We start from the raw sequence: 17003 nt of genomic DNA, 5'->3' as shown, positions 1-17003 counted from the left end.
CAAGAATTGGGCTCCATGCTGAATTTATTCTGGTGTAATTTCCAAACACCTAGACACATTCAGCAGCGCCTGCACGTTGTTGTCTGCTTTCGATCACAACAACGTTGAGACAGGACGGGGCTCTCCTATTTCTGACTCCTGCTGGGATACTCGACCATAACAAAGGCTGAGTCTCAGGTTTTATACCAAACTGTAGTGTATATTTCGAGCGTAAAAAAGAGCTTGTTTTTCAACAAAGTCTGTTAGTTCATTTCGATCCCTTACTGTTTTGTTGTATGCTAATTAGTCTTCAGGAGACTGTCCGTTACCCATGTCATATGATTGATTCCCATTCAATGACCGTTTGAGTTTGGATTCTTGGGTTAGCGTCATCCTGTATCTGCCCTCTGTCGTTCTTGTTTCTTTTCTGCTTCCTCCAAGAATTTGACAACGTGGCTTGCTAGATGAAGATTTTTCCCATCAAAGCAAGCCTTTACCGCCTGCCGGCATGTTCTTATACCCAACCGGTTAAAGTAATGTTTTAGATGGGATCTGCGCTCTGTGTCCAGACCTTTGCAGGTACATATTAGGCGCAGGATGTCTTCTTTAGCGTTCCCACATATTCGGCAATTGATTGTTTCTTGGGGCCTTTTCCATGGGGGTAGATGGTTTTGTGCTGGAAGTTGGCCCAGCTGTAAACGTAGGAACTTCTCCTTTGTGCGCCTAGTGAACCCAACTCCTAAATAGCTTTGGCAGAGGCTGTTGTGTAGCTTTGGATGACTGTCCAACCATGGGTCCGGATTGCTAGACTTGCTTTATACTCGATTAACGAGATGAATCTGACCAATTTGTTGACTAGCTGTTTAAAGAATCCAATAAGATTCCAGGCTTCTTTTAGGCACAAGGAGTTTATTGAGTGCATTAGGTATTTTGCAGCCACACTATTGCTCTTACATTCCATCTCCTTCCATAGATAGTGATTTAGGCTTTCGGCTTCTCCTCTCTGGATCTTGTGCCATCTTTTGACATATGCAACACATGTAGAAGTCTCGCCCGTAACTCATCCTCGGCTTCCCTTTTTCCCTGCCAGATTAATCTCTTTTTACTCTGTTTTAAATTTTGTAATTCCGATTGAATTGCAGTATCCTGTCTGTCACGCTGTAATTTCCGCAGTAGTTTGTTGGTATTACTTTTGAGGAGCTTTATCTTGATGTTTTGGTTTAAGGCCTTGTCACAGTTGCCAGCTGAATCAGTTCTCTTTCCTTGGCTTTTGTAGCTTTGATGATGGATCTTAGGTTTCCTTGTATGAGCCTGTCCCAGGCTCCTCGTGAATTGCTCCCAGGCGTTTAAGTACTTAGGCTGGTTTGTGATGCACTTTTCCCACCGACTTTTTGCATCAGTTGTGAAGCCTTCCAAGTTTGATGTGTAGCATTTTATTCTTTTCTGTGCCACCAACAGTGAACATACCAAATTTGACGCCGGCCTAGATTGAACGGCCCCCTGGAAGTTTAGTCCAAATTCTTGCGGCTGATGGTCGCTGGCTCACATTGTGCCTATTCAGAAGTCCATGACTTTCTCAAAGAGTTGCTGAGATACAAATGTAAAGTCTAAGGTAGAGCTAACAGTTGAATTGTGAAAGGTAGCTGACGGGGCTGTCATTTATAAAGCGGCCGTTTAAGGCAGCCAGATTGAGGTTTTCTAGATCCTTAGTGCTGGCCCTTGCCAGCCGGTTTTGGTTGTCCCATTTGCTTGTTGCTTGTTGTGGTATGTCCCAAGCCAGAACCAGCTCTTCTAGCGGTGTGTCCCTTGTTTTAGGCCCTCCCAGGAACATATTGAAGTCTCCTGTTACTATAAGGCTAGGGGTTGCTGTCTCTGTCAATGTTTTTGGGATCTCTTCCATCATGAGGTTCATTCCTGTTTTTTTTTCCCGGGGATGTAGGTATACGTTTAAGCATGGGCGAATTTTGCGAATCTCGCGTTCGCGAATTTTGCGGATTTGCGAACTCGCAATCCACAAAATCCGCGAATTCTCGCGAAATTTGCGGATTTGTTTTTTTTTTGTGTTCACGCGGGTTTCTTCCAGGTCGCGAGGGTTTTTGTACAATTTCGCAAACGCGAACTTACCTGTCGGGTCGCAAGTTTTGCGAACTTCTTGTTTCTACGTGTCCAGCCTGTTTGGGACACTCTTCTTCATCACTGCCACCCTCTGTCACCACTGCCACTCTCTGGTTTTCCCATGCCACCCTCTGGCTCACCCATGCCACCCTCTGTTTCATCACAGCACCCTCTGGTTGTCCAGTGTACATTATTGTGGCAAAGCAAAGCACACCTTCCCTGCCTCAAGTGACCTGAATTAATTTGGGGCTGATTAATGTGTCACAGAATATTTTTTTAGCTGGCACCTGCTTCCTTAGTGCTTCCTGATTAGTGATCTTTTGCACTTGCTAAGTGCTTTCATTGTTGCAAAATTAGTTACAACACCTGCCCTGCCCCAACTGACAATAATGAATTAGGGGCTGATTAATGTGTCACTGGATTTGAACTTCCAGCCTGGCTCCTGCTTGTCTCCCTTAGCTGTAATTCAGGACCTTTGTGGCATATGTGTAACTATTCTGAGGGTCAGAGCAGGGTCACATAATAGTTGCAAGTAGGCAACTGAACTCTGGAGGGGCCCCTCAGGAAGCACTACAGGAAATGGCTACTAATGTTGAGCTTGAACTTTTGAGCCTGGTAAGTAGTTTCAGTTTTGCTAAGATCGTATTTCTGCAATTTAGCGCTTATTCGCGGGGCGCAAAGTTGAACTGGGAAGCCGCGAACTCACGCGAACAGTGCGAGCAAGCCATAAAATCCGCTGCTCGCGGATTTGCGGATTTTGCAGGAAATTTGCGAATCTCGCGGATTGCGAATTTACCGAAAATCCGCAAAATCCGCGAGCGGAACGGATTTTCCGCCCATACTTATATACGTTCATTAGCCTTAGTTTTTGTTTTAGAATTTTTTTTCTCACTTCTAGTTCTATTGTGAGGGTGCAATTATTGCCTGTCTGTTACGCATTTATATACTTGGATTCATTGAAGCTCTTTATGGCAGTGTATATTGTTAGGCCACCTTTTGGGTGGCCGTATTTAGCTTTTCTTGTCGAAGGGAGATGGTATATGTTAAAGCCCTGAATATGATGTATTTGTTCTAGCCAGGTCTCCTGTAGGGCTATTATATCGAATTTTTGGAGGTAGGAAAATAGCTGAACATCGTCTCTTTTGTTTCCTAAGCCATTTATATTCCAAGAGCATATTCTTAGTTGTTGCTGTGTTGCGGTGTTTTGTTGAGAATTTTGTCAAAACTTTGGGGCCCTTGTGTTAATTGTCCTTGCTATCCAATTCAAGTCGTCTTGTTCAATTGGGCCTTGCTTTTGCCTATTGGTCAGAGAGGTCATCCTAGACAACAAGAGGTTTCTAGCACCCTTTAATACACTTTCAGTTTTTGCTGGAAGTAGCTTGTTTGTTGGATGATGGGCTTGTCTCTCTTTGTGTGCCTGGCATAGTGGTTCCGGATATCCGTTTTTTTCCTTGCTTTTTAGGCGTATCCCCCAGGAGAGAAAGTGTGGTTCAAATTCCATTATTCTCTTCTCTGTTTCATTCCTTACCCATGTTGTTTTTGTAACCTCCAGATCTGACAGATGGTTACTGTGGATAAATTCCACTGCTCCTAGGTCTTTAGTGCTGATATCAGTCAGACTGCTGAAGGTTGATAGTAGAAGTAAGATATTACCTCGATTGAGGGTGTCTCCTCTCCCCCTTGACTTATATTCAGGAATAAACAGTATTATGCTGCTATCAGCTTCAGTCTGACCGACAAATGCAGCATAGGGGAAACAAAGGCTTGCACCTTGTTAGCACTTCACACATACTTAGGAGAGGCAGCTTTTTACTTTGCTCAGGCTCTGTTTAGGAGATTTGCATGCACTGTTAGACAGTCAGATGTGTTGATCTTTACCAGTATTTGCACAAAATAAATTGCATTTATATACGCTTATTACCCTTGAGGAGGTGTTGTAATAATTTCAATATCACTATTTCTTTTAAAGCACTATGGCTATACAAGGCTTAACGCTGACAAAAGGTAACATACAGCCTGATTCATCAAGCCGAAATCGGCTAGCAAAGGGCCAGATTCTGAGAATCTGGCCCTTTGCGAGCGCTATTTTTGCATTTGGGATTCATCATCCCAAATGCAAAAATCGGTAATAGCGATTTCGCTATTTTGCGAGGAATTACATTTAAGGAATCTCTATTTGAGATTCCTTAAATGCAATTCATCATCCATTTTAAAATTGCGAAATCGCAATTTCGGCCCGCTATTTACTGTGAGGTCAAACCTCGTGGTAAATAGCGAAAACTTAGAAAAATGCTTTTAAAAGCATTTTTCTAAGTTGCATGTTGCACACACACATGTCCTTTGGACATGTGTGTGCGCAACACCTGTTTCAATTTGCATTTAAGGGGTGCTACAGGGTGTCCTTTGGACACCCCTTGCACCCTTTAAATCGCTATTTTATTTGCGATTAGCAAATTGCTAATCGCAAATAAGGAATACTCCCCATTCATTGAATGAATGGGGAGTTATTCCTTATTTGCGATTAGCAATTTGCTAATCGCAAATAAGGATTGTGTAGGAATCGCAATTCTTTTTGCGATTCCTACATGAATCCCGTTTTGCGAGTCTGTAATAGCGATTCCCTATGAATCGCTATTGAAGACTCGCAAAACGGGTCTATGATGAATCAGGCTGTTAGTTTTATATGTAGCGTACAAAAGTGTGCATCTTCTGCCTAAATCAGGAGGGTTTGCAAGTATACTCGATTGTGCTCAAATGTACTCATGATACACCTGTTAAATATATATGTGAGGGCTGATATCACTTCTTGGGATGCCAGTTCCTGTGATGTCACACACTGTGATGTCACACGCTGCGATGCCACTTGTAAACTGATTAACTAGGTTAGTCCCCCCACTTCTTTTTTTAGGACTTGTGCCCTGCTTGAGGCTGGGATCATCCGATCTCGTTGGTCGATGGCGCCCCTCTCCTTTCTTATATAATGCTGAGGACAGCTGAGTCCTCCTGGACCAGCGAGCTGCAAGACTGCGGCCTACTGGAGAGGCGCAGGCCAGGTGTTGCTGGGATCTAAGCGGTAGCGGTGGACTGCCTGGCTCCGGCCTGACCACAACTGGGGCCAGGAACCGCTCCCTGCAGCTACACCAGGTCCAAAAGAAATCATCATGCACCTGAGGCACCACCTTCAACAATGCGGTGAGTGCTTCCCAGTGTGTCAGCCCGGCCCTGCATACATGCCTACCCAGCACTATCCAGCACAGTGAGAACTGACACATTGCAACCTGCCGTTGCCTGCTGAGGCCTGTCCATCAAAAGAAGACCTATAGGAGCCCAACAACCACGCTGCAGTAATAGCTGAGAACAGCCATTTCAAAGCCCCCCGCAGACTCTGACACACTACGAGGCACCCTACCTTGCACATCAGCAGGCTGACTACTCTGCGCTGACCCCCATTCTCTTTGGGTTGCTAGCCTGCTGTGCTGCCCGGTGGGGGTTGTGCATCACCAGAGCAGCACTGCCCTGAATAACTGGGGCTAAGATAGCTGCCTGGACCTTCCCCATTTGTGCAGGCAAAAGTAGTGGAAGAGAAGGGGGAAAGCACACAACTCCCTGGGTATATGAACTATTGGCTATAAAACTAGAACCCTACTTCTCTGGGCCCCACCAAGGGGTGCTCAGATATCAAACAGAGGAGGCTCACCTTCGACTGCATCGGCCCTGCTGTGAACAGGAGCTCCCACTCGGGCACTGAGGAAGCCCCAGGCAGCGGCACTTATGATGCCCCCCATGTGATAGCTCCACCCTAATGACTGAGCTCAGGGCAGGCTTCTACGCTATGTAGGCATGATTTAACACATTGGTGGGCTGCATGGACATGTTTGGTGAGAAGATGGACAGGCAGGAGCCCCGGATTGATGACGCGGAAGAAAGAATCCCCAGCCTAGGAGACACCACCACAACAATGCAGAAGCACCTAGGGAAAATGGTGCGTATACTAAAGCAGATGGATAGCAAGAATGAGGATCTAGAGACCCGATCCCTCAGGAACAACATCTGCATTTCTGGTATTGTAGAAATAACCAACATGAGATGGCCGGACAACTTTGTGGCGCATCTCCTAACGGCCCTCTTTGAATGCTCCTGCTTCTCACCTACTTGTGCAATGGAGCCCATCTCCTCAACTACAGAGACAGAGATACCGCACTCCGGATTGCCCTGGAGAAGGGTCCCTTGCAATACCAGGGTTCAAGGATCTCTATGTTCCTGGTCTTCACTCTAACTGCACAAGAAGGCAGACGCAAAAACAATGAAGTGAAAAACGCACTCCGCAAGTTAGGCATTCACTACTGTATGCTCTTCCCGGCTCACTTGAATGTGGATCACAAGGGCCTCGTCAAGATCTTGGATACCGCTGCATATGCAGAGGCCTTCTGTAAAACTGTCCTTGCAGGATCCCCCATGACCAACCGATTGACCCCTCGCCATGATGGACTAGAGGGTTATAATCAAACACCATCGACCTCTCGGGATGAAGCTACATGAGGAGGTCTGATCTAATGTGGGGGGACTTGTGATGTTGAAACTGTGAATACTCCTGCCATACACTGTCACTCATGATACTGCCTCAGACAAAGTTACTGTACCTTCTAATGGGGACTGTTCCACTCTAGCTTATATAACACTAGCCTATATTTCTGCATTGGCACCGCTCCACTTCAACATTTACCTACAGCCTCTGGTGACAGCTCTAGTGTGAGAAGTTTGCCTGGCATATGATGTCCACTATTCTAGTGGGCACCTTGCACCAGTCCAAACGACCCTTATTGATGGTAGGTTTAAGACAACCTTTATAGAAAGCTATCCTAGTGGTAGATGTGGAGAGCAGCCTTCAGGCTAACCCCCAGATGCATCAAGAACCCATTTTGCTATTCCTTAATAGCGAAAAATAACGATTCGCTATTAAGGAATAGCAAAATGCAATGCATGAAGAAATCACTAAAAAAATAGTGATTTCTTAAAATTCCTTAATTGCGACTCGCAAATTGCGAGTCGCAATTAACCCCTTCCCTGCTCATGACGAGCTCAGCTCGTCATGAGGCACGGTTGAGCTGTGCTTATGACGAGCTGAGCTCGTCATGTATAATGGGAAAGCTCACAAATAAGCACAGGAGGGGAAAACCCATAGCAGCCAAGGTGTTAAGGAATACCTCCCCATTCATTCCTATGGGCCAATGAATGTTAAGACATTCTCAATTTGCGAATCGCAATTAGCGAATCACAAATTGAGAATGCAATTTCAAGGGTGCATGGGTGTCCAAAGGACACCCTGTTGCACCCCTGAAATTGATCTGTGCACTTTAAAGCATTTTTCAAAGTTTTTGGAAATTACCATGCAGTTCAACTTCATTGTAATTTGCGAGCTCTATTAGCGAAATCGCTATTTTTTAAACTTTAATGCATTGCATTTAAGGAATCTCAATTTGAGATTCCTTAAATGCAAGTAATCGCAATTTTGCGATTTCTTCATTTGCGATTTTTGCCTTTGGGATGATGCATCCCAAATGCAAAAATACTGGTCGCAAAGGGGCAGATTCTGAGAATCTGCCCATTTGCGAGCGGATTTTACCTTGATGAATCTATGCCCATGTCTTGAGGGAATGTAAGGCAGCTTGTCTTACCAGTCTATAATCTTATAAATTATCAAATTAAAGGAGAACCACACCAGGTATATATAAAATATATATGTATTTATTCTAAACACAACCCTCTAGTCTTTTTATGAGGCTAGAAGTAAAAGTACAGTACAAGAACTTAAATAGCGCACAGTAAATTAGCACAGTATACGTTTTGCCCTAGGGGCCTCACAAACAATATACTTAGAAAGTGGTATAAGTACCACTCTGAGCAATACTCCCCATTCATTCCTATGGGCCTTTTGGCCCATAGGAATGAATGGGGAGTTATTCCTTATTTGCGATTAGCAATTTGCTAATCGCAAATAAGGATTGTGTAGGAATTGCAATTCTTTTTGCGGTTCCTACATGAATCCCGTTTTGCGAGTCTGTAATAGCGATTCCTTATGAATCGCTATTAAAGACTCGCAAAACGGGTACATGATGAATCAGGCTGTAGGTTCCTATACTTAAACTAAGTTTAAGAGATGGACTAACTCTAAGATCCCACCTATGTGAGGACCTGGAGAGGGGGTGGTTACACCCTTTTCCCTTTGTCCAGTTTCATGCCAGAGCTCAGGCTGAGTGCTCCAGCAACCGGTTTGAACTGGGGTATGCACAGGAACAACTTGTGTGCCCCAGGCAGTGTCTGAAAAGCATTCTATAAATAGACCCACCCTGCCCCATAACACTAAAGCCTGTCCTGCGATGTGCTGGTACATCCCTGGATAGGAAACCTATTGTCCAGGTCTCCCCTGCCTTCACATTTTATTTAACACCGCACTTAGTTTGGTCACAGTTGGATTACAGGTTCCTATTGGCTGCTGCTCATTCGTGGGTGTCAGATATTACTGTTCTTCCACTGACACTCTCGGACCACAACCCTGTCCTTTTGAAACTCTGGATCCCACATGGATGTAGCCTTGAATACAACTGGCCATTTCTTGGCGATGCGCTCCAGGACCAAATGTTCTGTAATGAGTTGCAAAGCTCCATTATCGAATATTTCGAGATCAACCCTGGAACCGTGTCCACAGCGGCAACACTGGGGAAGGCCTTCAAGGCATACATATGGGGGGGGGGTGTATTTCCAAACATGTGGGTATCTTTTGAGATATCAGCCGAAGGTGGTGGCTGACATGGACACCCGCTTGCAACAACGGGTGGAACTTCTGGCAGAGTACCAATATCTAGCGGAAAGGGAAATCTTGTACATGGGAAAACATGCTCAGGGCCGCCACTATAGAGAAGGGGAGCGACCAGGTTACACCTTTGCACGTCTATTGCAACCTGATAGGTCACCTAATTATGTGGCATATCCCTTAGCAGGGGACAGGGAGACTATGACGGGTGGGGCCCGCATCATTGCCATGTTCCAGACCTATTATCAGGAACTGTATGCCTTTCATACACCTCACGTGCCCGATGCAGCATCTTCACATCTTGCAGACATTGCTCAGGGCCGCCACTATAGAAAAGGGGAGCGACCAGGTTACACCTTTGCACGTCTATTGCAACCTGATAGGCCGCTTAATTATGTGGCATAGCCCTGAGCAGGGGACAGGGAGACTATGACGGGTGGGGCCCGCATCATTGCTATGTTCCAGACCTATTATCAGGAACTGTATGCCTTTCATACACCTCATGTGCCCGATGCAGCATCTTCATATCTTGCAGACATTGCAAAGGTATAGCTTACAAACAAGACAATTCCTGATAGTAGCATTACCGCTGGAAGAAGTGACACATGGTATTTTGCTGCACCCTCACCTCAATCTCTCCCCCACTTATGCACGATATAGCACAGTTTATCAATCTCTCTGGCCTTAGAATAAACTGGGCCAAATCAGAATTGTTCCCACTGACAACAGTATCTCGCCCCCTGCCTGCGGAATTCATCCTTAAGTGGGCCGTGGATGGTAACAAATACCTGGGTATCCACATCCATAGAGACAAAGACCAGGTCCTACAATGCCATTATAGCCTTAACGATGGCCAACCTTAACACACAGGTGGATCGCTGGATCTGACTCCTCCTGTCCATGGCAGGGCGGGTAGCCATAATAAAAATGGTTGTCCTGCCTCCCTTCTTGTACCTATTCTCCATCATCCCCTATCACAACAGTTTTTTCGCACACTTCGCTGTGTCCTTCTGCTACTGAAATCGGCGGAGGCCCTTTCCTGTGTCCGGTGGGACACGTGCACACTCTCCTATGAGCACGGAGGTCTTGGTGTCCCGGATATAAACTTCTACTACTTGGCAGCTCAGTGGCACTATACATATCACTGGTATCATAAGGATGCCTCAATAAAGAAATTATACAAAAATATTTTATTTAAATATGTGTATCTCCTATCTTACATTTAAAAAAATTTTGTCTGACATATGCAACATGTGTTCTGAGTACAATAGGATAAATTAAAACGTTGTCCATTTTACATGAGTTAACTGAAATCCACAGATGCATTAGATGGAGCTAATATCTAGGTTGAAACTGTCGGATGCCTGCTCTCACCTTAAAACATGGTCTTTTCGTGTTTTTTCTCCTGGCAGATGCCAAAATAATTAAAAAAGAATACGTGTATTATTCATGATTAAAACTAAGAAAAAGGTGAATGGTTATACGCTGACTTTGTCCAGAGGCACTACGGCTTAATGGTTTTTGTTTCATACATGGTTAGGTGGATGTTTAGCCTAAAAAAAAATATGAAGTTTTACAGACATTGTTCAAAAATAATTGTGAACGTGGACAACTGCCCTAAAGAAAAGTGGTAAATAATGGGCATTGCTTCCTCCCCAGGACAATCTTGGTAGTGAGGTTAGATGAGAAGTAGGTAATTACACAACATTACAAATATGATAAACCTTCATATTAATAATTGTATTTAAAGTGTATTTGAAAATGCATGAGACATGAAATATATTTGAATGATTTTAATTCACATGAAAATGCAAAGCTTAATTGTGATTAAATGTCTACCATTTAATTTTATTTATTTATTTGATTGATTGATTGATTTAGATTTTTTTATAAACATTTTCTTTAGAATTACATTTTTAAAATGATTATTAAATGATTGATATATTGATTTTACAAATATGATCTTTTAAATTACAAATGTATTTTGCTAGTATTTTTAAAATGTGTATACTAATATAATTAAATATTCATTGATTGTTTTTTGTAAAAGAGCAAGCAATATGTGCTGTGGAATAAACTGCGAGTTTTACATATGATGGTGCAATTTGTAAAGTTTATTTAATTTTAATAAATATTTGTATTTACTTTGACCTTATTATTAACATAACAAATGTTATTGAGTATTATTTAATTAAACATACACTTTATACTTTAACTGATTCATTATGAACTTCTTACCTTGGATCAATAGTTTTGGAATTCATCTGGAATCCATGGTCCTTCATTTTTATGGTTATTTATGTTGAATACACCCTAGAGATTTAGACCCATTGTCCATTTGATATAATAATACAATGTACACAACAATAATATAATATGCCACCTGTTAAGCAGATGTAGTATACAATAGCAGTCCAAGGCTTAGTCAGGGAACTTGTGTTGCTTATTATAATGCAAGTGCACAACTATTTTAAAATACAAGGGAAATATGAACTGTACCATTAGTGCATATTAAATATACTGTTCTTCGAAATTAAAAAATACATTTAAGTTGTAATATTCAATTACATTTTTTAAGACGTCATATTTAGTCTGTTATTATTTATAGAACAATAGAGAAGTACACCTGAAAAGAAATATGAATATACATTTTTTGTTTATGGCTACAGTACTGCAAAACAAACTCATGGGACATTGAAGGAAATGTAGTCTTATGTAATTCATATTCCCTTACCTTCTAAAATAATTTAAAATAAAATATGCCTGTGCTTTTTATTGAATTATACAATGCTTGTGGTGTTTTAAGCTCATACACCTCAACATTGGTTAAGCAGCAGCAAAAGACTGAAGCAGAGATCAATAGGGATTGGAGGCAAACAGTTACTTGAAAAACCAAGCAATTTAGGGCCATATTATCAAGAACAGCGATAATATCATCGCCGCTTTAGCTGCAGGAAACTACTGCTAAAGCGGCAATAAGGGACTTGATAATATGCCCTTGTGAATTCCCATGGAAGCCCAGGTTCACACCAGAACCTGGCCTTCTATGGGAATTCACAAGGACCTATTATCAAGCCCTTTATCATCGCTTTAGCAACAGTTTCCTGCTGCTAAAGCAGCGATAATATTATCGCTGTTCTTGAGAATATGGCCCTGGGTGTGGCTATTATCTCGGTCACATTTTTTTGATTTTCAGTATATAAAATTATGGATGATATTTCTGCTGGTTGTAGTTTCTCATGGATTTTCAATTGTTATTTTATATAATTTGGTGCTGCCTTGTCTGCTAGTGTGGCCGGTACATGTTTACTCAGGTTTTCCAAATTAAGGAGCCTGACATAAAAGAAAATCCCTATTTACTTATCAAAGTAAATGCCTACACAAGTAGCAATAACATTTCATTTTGTTGTGAAAGTGCCAACACCAACTTAAGTAATTGTGCACCTATGAATTCAAATGTACTCATAACAATTATCCCTAAGAAAGTACAACATTAAGGCAAAAAAAATTGACCACACACTTGTAAATATAGATAAAGGGTCCTTACTCTTGAAATGCCACCAATCTTGCACAGGGAAACAATGATATCTCATGGTTTATCATACCGCATCAACTTAATAGTCTAAGTGCCTGATTATGAGTTTGGCAGTTTTGGAGCAGCTCTCCACTCCAGCGCCCCACTCCAAGACCATCAAACTTGTAGTCAGTCTGCCTTCTAGATTGCGAATTGTAATCCTGGCAAAAGCCTGCGGTTAAGCATGGGCAAATTTTGCGAATTCGCGATCCGTGAATTTGTGGATTTGCTAATTCGCAATCCGCAAAATTCGCGAATTTGTGAGAATTTGCGGATTTTTGTTTTTTTGCGTGTTCGCGGGTTTTTTTGCATGTTCGCGGGGATTTTTGCGTCTTCGCAAGCCGCTTGCATAGCAAAGTTACCCATGCAGTTGTTTATGGGAGAGGGAGAGAGAGATAGATAGATAGATAGATAGATAGATAGATAGATAGATAGATAGATAGATAGATAGATAGATAGAGAGAGAAAGAGAGGGAAAGAGAGAGGGAGAGAGAGAACGAGAGAAAGAAAGAGAGGCCGGATCTCTGAAGGGCCAGATTCCTGAGTTGCCCCTACAGAACATACAGCTTTTTATTTTTAGCAAAATGCATATGAAAATTGTGCTGTAAAGGTCTCTTTTAGTTTAACCCCTCCTGACAACTCAAAATGGGTGTATTTGCCATCCTCTCCCTTCTTCCTGTTTTTTATATCTGTAAGTGCTTCCTGATGAGGTTTAATTCCTTGGACAGGTGCCTTGTTGCCTACTTGTAACTATTCTCTGACCCTGCTTCAAGGGTCAGAGCAGGGTCAGAGAATAGTTGCAAGTAGGCAACGAGGCGCCAGTAAGCAATTAGCAGCAGGTGTCCAAGTTGAAGTTAATTTGTTTGTAACCCTTTTGTAAAGGGTTACAAAGAAATTAGGTTCAACTTTTGCACCTGCTGCTGTAACCCTTGCTTGGCAGAAAATTCGTCCCCGCTGATTCGCGGATTTTACCGCGATTTCGCGAGATTCGCGGATCGCGAAATCGCGGAAAAACCGCAAATTCGCCCGTGAAACGGATTTTACGCCCACCCTTACCTGCGGTTCCACTGTGGTGCTTTTCTAAGGGTCATAGAAGATCCTTAGAAAGGCACCACTATATATCCAGGCCCGCTGCTGTACGGACATAAATGCACAATGTTGTGCATTTCTGTCCATGCAGGAACTGGGGGCGCACAAGTAAACGGGGAGCACCATGTGCCCCCTGGATGCATTCCCATGCACTGAAGCAACAGGGGGCCTTGTAGGGCCCCCATATTATCCTCACTGCCACCATTTTCAAGGTGGGCTCACCACCATGAAATGGGTTGCAGTGAAGAAACTCGTAATATGATTGGCAGTGCCACAGCAGCACCCACCAGAATTTTACAGCCTCACACTGCTGCACCTGTGCTATAGATCAGGTATCCCCCATGGTTGCAGCGGTCCTGTGGCAGTCCCACCACTATAGCTGTAATACAGTAAGTGGAACACCAGTCATGGACCGCCAAACTCATAATTAAGAGCCTTAGAGGAGAGGGAAGGACAGGAATCCAAGAATACACTCTCCCTGTACTAATCTATCACCAAACCTATACCTGGGAATGTGCAGACAGAAACCTAGGACTATTTCGACCTATGGGATAGATAAAGAAAGATATTTTATTAGGATGAAAATCTCAGCTAGCCTGAGGCAGCATGCTTTATCATACTCTCCTCTTGACTTTGACAGGATTTAACTATGAATGTGGGCTACAACTCGAAAAACAGGGAGCTCTTAGAACCCTGTCTATAATTTGTGGTTGTATCAATGTGTCCCAAAAATGTAACAATGTAGTGGCAGAGAGTAAAATAAAGACAAATGAGAAAACTACCTACTGAAGGGCTATAGGCTATATTTGTGTCCCCATTGTATAAAATACAAATGCAGGGAAAATATCTGACCCTTTTAAGTTCTCAATGTTTTTCTGCCCATAAAATGCTGCTCTCAGATGGTCATAGAACGTTCATCATGACATATACCCTCTCTGTTTGTAAATATATCATTATTTATGATTGCATTCTTACTAACCGTGGGCGGAGAACTCCTCTCCGCCCACGGAGTGTGCAGAGTTTTGCCTACTCCACGTTCAGCAGAGAACACGGAGTAGGCAAAACTCTGCACACTCAGTGGCGGAGCGGATTTGGCCCACCGCCCGCCTCCACCCTCATATTAAAACTTAATTAAAGTACAATAAAGAGAAAAGTAAAACGACTTACCTTCACTGCGGTGTCCCAAGGCTGCCGTCCTCCTCTTCCTTGCGTCTCAGGGTGATCTGCACATGTGCACGCATCCACGCATGCGCATTCCTTGCAAGAAATGTGCATGCGCAGATCACCCTGAGATACAAGGAAGAGGAGGACGGCAGCCCAGGGACGCCGCAGTGAAGGTAAGTCTGTTTGTCTAAAACTCTGTGGACCTCTGCGTAGTGCCGCTCCACCAACTCCACCCAATGTTAATTCTTACCATGTAGTTTTGAAGTAAGTCAATGTTATGCCAAACTTAATAGCAGTGGGGGTGGCCAACTTCCCTAAATAACTTGTTAGACAATAAATAAATATGCAGAACTTGGTTACTTGTAATTATAATTATAATTAGTGAGACTAGCCTGATATTGGGAGAAATGACACATTGTGTCTTTTTCATTGTAAATGCACTCGCAGACCAAATGACACACCAATTATGGCTAACACAAGTTCATCATTATAATATTTTACCATATATTTTAGTGGTTTTGCCTTGCCTGGATTGAGGTGTAAAATTAGTGGAATATCTAGGGCAGTATCCTCAATAGTCCTCAGTAGTTTTTGCATAGAGGCCGCAGTCCTGGCAATGCACCAGTGGTTGACAGTTGTGTCCCTTCACTAACCTAAAAGGGGAGTTCACAAAATAATTTCAAATGGTTATACCTCTGTGGGCTGTGAGTCCTTGGGTACAAGGACCCCATAAAACTGCACTGGAGATTAAAAAGTAGCAGACAGCAAACAAAAAACCAGGTCTGGATCTTTGTCAATGCAGGATTATGACCCAATAGGGGTGTATATTATTTGAGGGACTGTGATGTAATTCAAAAGTTAGATCAGTATCAATATTCTTATTTTTCTGCCGAACTTCGCTGTCAGGAACTGTTGCCCTACCTGTTGCCATTGAAGCTGCTTGGAGTGCTGTGGGGGCCGCCGCACTGCAAAAGTTCCGCCTGAGTGCCGCCGAGAGCCGCCATTAACTCCTGACACAAGGAGACTGCATCCCCCACCATCCCGTGCGACAGTACCGCCGCCCAACAAGGTCACGTTCACCAGGAGGTGCTTAAAAAGGGGCCAGGGCTCCCGCAGGACGGGACGGGCACGGGCATGCTCGGGCATGGTCCGGGCGAAGACCGAGCCAAGGGCGGTCCGTCCGCGCCTGTCAGCGGCAGGAAAAGGCTGGGCTGGGTTAACCCCTCCAACATCTTCCCTGGATTTGAAGTAAGCCTGCGTAATTGACTTTGACTTTGGACTTAAGGGGGTATTGCTTGCATTCCTTCGTGCTGAAAGGAGAGTCATTGTTAAAGGAACAAGGTGTGTTATTTAGTTGTATTATTTTTGTTAATTTTCTAAATTACACCTTGGTCAAGTCTATACCCGAGGCCATGAGTAAAAATGTACATAAGGGGGGACAGGGGCAGGAGTGATGGGGACCCTTGATGCTTTCCTCTCACGGGCCAAATCCGTGTTAATACACGAGATTAAGCTCACCGAACGGATGCTCTCCTTAGACCACTAAATCCATTCGCAAAGCAAGTTCCAGTGCCAGAGCCCAATGTCACTGTAGCCACAAGCCCCCAAACCTCTCTAAGGATCATACTTAGCTCACAGCAGGGTACCCCCCAATCTTCACAAATGGCCAATTTGTCTTGCCCAACCCCATTTTCCCCGCCAAACATCAGCAACAGGCATCTAAGGTCATCACAATCCCCTAAAGGCAATGATCAGTCTAAGAAAAGGAAAGCACATAGTCCCCCCAAAGCTAGTCACCAGAACTCAAAGCAAGCAAAGAACAGGAATGTAGCTCATGGGCTGAGAGGGCCTACGGCCGTACCCACTGATTTCGATAGCACTAAGCGGGTCGAGGTTGCTGATAAGGATCAATCTGATAACCCTAGGAGTAGACATGTTGAAGACCCAACCGTTAGAGAGACGAGAACTCTATCTAGATCACCACGTTCCAACATGGCCTACCCTTCATTTTCCATGGTTACCCTTCTGAATCCCCCTACATTGTATGAATCAAAAGCCAGGGAAGGGCCAAAGGGCCCAGTAGGAAGACTGCAGGGCTTGGGAAGCGTTACATCTGTAGGAGCATCCTTACATCATCCACCTCAGGTGACCCCACACAACATTATTTTAGCAAATGTTCTGAAACTCCAACATCAAGAAGAGGAGCACTGGTCATTGGCTTAACTAGTAACCACCTGCACAAGTTAAGCCGATACACGGCATTATTAATGA

Source organism: Lissotriton vulgaris, chromosome 10, assembly GCF_964263255.1.
Source record: "Lissotriton vulgaris chromosome 10, aLisVul1.2, whole genome shotgun sequence".
NCBI lineage: Eukaryota > Metazoa > Chordata > Amphibia > Caudata > Salamandridae > Lissotriton > Lissotriton vulgaris.
This window is presented reverse-complemented; position numbering follows the sequence as displayed.